This window comes from Elephantulus edwardii, unplaced genomic scaffold (genome assembly GCF_000299155.1).
Source record: "Elephantulus edwardii isolate Elephantulus edwardi_28Jun2011 unplaced genomic scaffold, EleEdw1.0 scaffold00133, whole genome shotgun sequence".
NCBI classification, from domain to species: Eukaryota; Metazoa; Chordata; class Mammalia; order Macroscelidea; family Macroscelididae; genus Elephantulus; species Elephantulus edwardii.
Genome location: NW_006399883.1, coordinates 9,055,525 through 9,059,346, shown reverse-complemented (window position 1 = coordinate 9,059,346; position 3,822 = coordinate 9,055,525). Strand labels below are relative to the sequence as shown.

Here is a 3,822-nt window from a genome sequence, read left to right as displayed (position 1 = left end):
TTCCCTTGCTCTTTTCTCACAACAACCTCCTGATCCAGTTATAGGTTCTGTAGGAGAACAATGAAATGTTCTGGGATTCCCATTCTTCTCAATGTTAGCGATAACTTGCCATGATCCACAGAGTAAATGCCTTTGCTTAGTCAATAAAGCACAAATAGACATTCTTTCGGTATTTTTTATTTTCAGCGGGGATACATCTGCCATCAGCAGTGACATCCCTGCTGCCATGCCCTGTTCTAAATCTTGCTTGAACTTCTGGCAGCTCTCTATCTGTGTATTATTCTAGTAATTATTTAGTAATCTTTGGCAGTATTTTGCTTGCATATCCTATTAATGATATTGTTTGATAGTTTCCACATCCTGTTAGATCACCTTTCTTGGGAATGAGAACAAATTTGGACCTCTTCCAATCCATTAACCAGACAGCTATCCTCCAAATTTTCTGGCATAGACTGGTGAACACATCCAGGGCTGCATCTGTTCATTGAAACAAGTCAATTGGTATCCCATAGATTCCTGGGGCCTTATTTTTTGCCAGTGCCTTCAATGCAGTTTCTACTTCCTCCTTCATTACCATTGGCTCCTGCTCATATGATTGTTGTTCTTGTTGTTATTATTGATTGCCTTTGAGTTGAACATGACTCATAGTGACCCTATAAACAAAAGGCTTGAAGCCCCTCTACAACTATTGACACTTATCAAAGTTCATAGGGTTTCTGGAGGCATGTTATTTAGGAGGTATATGCCACTTCTGCTTCTGGTGGCTTAGTGGTAAGAAGTTGTACTGCCATTCCAAAGGCAGGAAGTTTGAATCTGCCTGTTGCTTCCTGGAAGAAAGTTGGGCAATTTCCTTCCATGCAATTTACTGGCCCTGAAAATCTGCTGAAAGGTCAGAGGTGATTCTACTCTGACTCCATGGCTTGTGTGGTACTTCCTAAAATTTTTCAGTGTGGGTCAGTTCTTTTTGATACAGTGGGTCTGTGTATACCCTCCATCTTCTTTTGATGCTTCCTGGTCATTCAATATATTGCTCTTTGTTGTTTTTGTCATTATGTATCATTGAGTCTCTTGTGACTCATAGCGACCCTATAAACAACAGTTCACAGTCCCACTTTATCTTGAGCCAATTTCATTGTCTCTAACACACCTACCCCCATTACCTGAGCCTCTGAGTCAATCCTTCTCATCCAGGGTCTTTACCCTTCCAAGGCTTCTCCAAGGACTAGTTCCTCCTGGTAACATGTCTAAAGTATGTGAGACAAAACTTCAAAATCCTTTCCTCCAAGGGGCAGCCTGGTTTCATCCTTTCCAGGACAGACTTGTCCCCATTGCATCTTTCATATTACAACTAGAGGTTTAAATTTGTTTTTCAATTCTCTCAACTTGAAAAATGCAGAGTGAGTTCTTCTTTTTTTACTCTCCAATTCTAGCTCTCTGCTCATTCCATTATAATACTTTGCTCTGTCTTCTTGAGCTTTCCTTTGAAATCTTCTGTTCAGCTCTTTTACTTCAGCATGTTTTCCCTTTATTTTATCTTCTTGTTACTCTAGTGCAATTTTCAGAGTCTCTTCTGACATTCATTTCAGCTTTTTCTTTCTTCTCTATCTTTGCAATGACCTTTTGTTCTCTTCATGGATGATGTCCTTGATATCACCCCATAACTCATCTGGTCTTTGATCACTGGTGTTTAATGCTTCAAACCTATTTTTAAGATGATTTTTAAATTAAGATTGAATAGATTAAAAATCTTATTTTGGTAGACTTATTTTACTTTTCTTCAACCTCAATTTGAACTTGCATGTAAGTAATTGTTGGTCTGACCTACAGTCTGCTTCTGGCCAAGTTTTGACAGCTGATTCTGAGCCTCTTCAAAGATTCCTTACACAAATGTAGTCGGTCTAATTCTTACACAGCCCATCAGGTGAGGTCCGTGTGTAAAGTCAGTATGTTTTTTTAAACAGATATTTGTGAGTGACGTCTGGATCAGGGCCCAGTGGCTGCAGGTTGGATGAAGCCAGCGAGACTCTTGAAGGTGTTTATTGCCTGCAGGATCTCCCTGGAGGGCAGAGATGTGGTCTCACAGAAGACAAAAGGTGAGGTGGAACAGTGGGATTCAGATGAGCCTAGCCCCAGGAAGGAGCTGGAGCAGGGTGTGTCTGGGGTCCATGGCCTGCTTTACCATCTCTCTGACCACAGGACAAGAGGCTCCTAGACGTGGCAGGAAACTACCTCAAAGCACACTGTCCCTGGGTGTCAACCACTTGGCTTTGGATAAAATAAAAAAGTGTGGGATCTGTCTGGGCTGCATCTCAAATGTCCCAGCAGATACCACTGCTGACCTCACAGTCTCCCTGCTACTCACTGCCTGCCAGGTTACCCGAGGCCATTGCAGAAGTGAAGAACGGCAGCTGGACCTCACAGAAGGCCCTGTGGTTGTGTGGCTACAGCCTCAGCCAGAGCACTGTGTACATCATTGGTTTGGGCCGCATAGGCAAGACTAGTGCTCGGTGTCTGAAGCCATTTGACGTCCAGAACTTTCTCAACATAGGACGGTACCCCAAGCCACAGGAAGTAGAGGAATTCCAGGTGGAGCCTGTGCCCCCCAGGAGCTGGCTGCCAAGTCTGATTTTGTCATGGTAGCCTGCTCCTTAACATCTGCCACCAAGTTGTCCTGCAACAAGGACTTCTTCCAGAAGATGAAAAAATTAACTGTTTTTGTCAACATTAGCAGGGGTGATGTAGTAAACCAGGCCTTAGCTGTGGTCAGATTGCAGCTGCTGGACTAGATGTGACCACCTGAGAACCTCTGCCTACAGACCATGCTCTCTTGACCCTGAAGAACTGTGTGATCCTGCCCACATTGGCAGTGCCACCCACAGAACCCCTAACACCATGTTCTTGTTAGCTAACAACTTCCTGGCTGGCCTGAGAGGGGAACCAAAGCCCAGAGAGCTCAAGCTGTAAGCAGACAGGGAGGCACAGAGGGCTGGTGGTGACCAGTGCCCAGGAACTCTGTCAGATGTGCCCAGGTTTGACTTGAACCCATAGGATGGGAGCCAGGGAAAGATGTCTGAACTGTACTGGCTCTGCAGGGAGAAGACTGGAGCACACAGAAATGTTTGCCACTTCTGTGGCTGGAAACATTTGAGCCAAAAACATATAATTATTTAATAATTCTGAGTGACCAAAAATACCTTTTCAATGAAGAAATCATTGAAAATATAAAATTCAATCATTCTATTTCCAGCCTCATTTCTGTCACCAAGCCCATAAATGGGCAGTTAAAGGTTGTTAAGAAGGAGCTACCTTGATGGTGTGTTCTTGGATCTTGGAAAGCCCACATTCACAGGATGCTAGCTTTTCTGATCTGAATTGACTCAAGGGAGAATAATTCAGCACATCATGTAAATAAGGAAATTATTGTGACGTGCAGATGAGTTGGCTTTCAGAGGCTGCAAATCACATGAGATGAGGTTGTCCATCTTTCTTCCACAAGGAGATGAGGAAATAAAGTCTGATTCGGATCAAATTTATCAATAACATAATTCAAGTTTAAAGCAGTTAAATTTTTCCTTCTCATTGAAAACATTGTTTCCTTCTCATGAAAATGTTGTCCTTCATACTGGATCAAAAGGCCTCATTCAGTTTATATTTCAAAGTGGAGACAAACTACAACTAAGGATTTAAACCTGATAAGGAGACTTTCCTCAAAACTGTCTCCACGGTACAAAAGTATTCTTCTTTCTAAAATATTTTCCTTTGTTTTTGTGCCTGCTGCATAAGGAGGAGTGAAGGCGGGAGTCCTGCCAGTCACCTCCCCAA

At 42.9% G+C, this 3,822-nt stretch overlaps 1 pseudogene; it reads left to right on the top strand.

The window, feature by feature from the left end:
* Nucleotides 1-2,008: 2,008 nt before the first annotated feature.
* On the top strand, nucleotides 2,009-2,964 carry LOC102873677 (annotated as a pseudogene).
* Nucleotides 2,965-3,822: the final 858 nt, after the last annotated feature.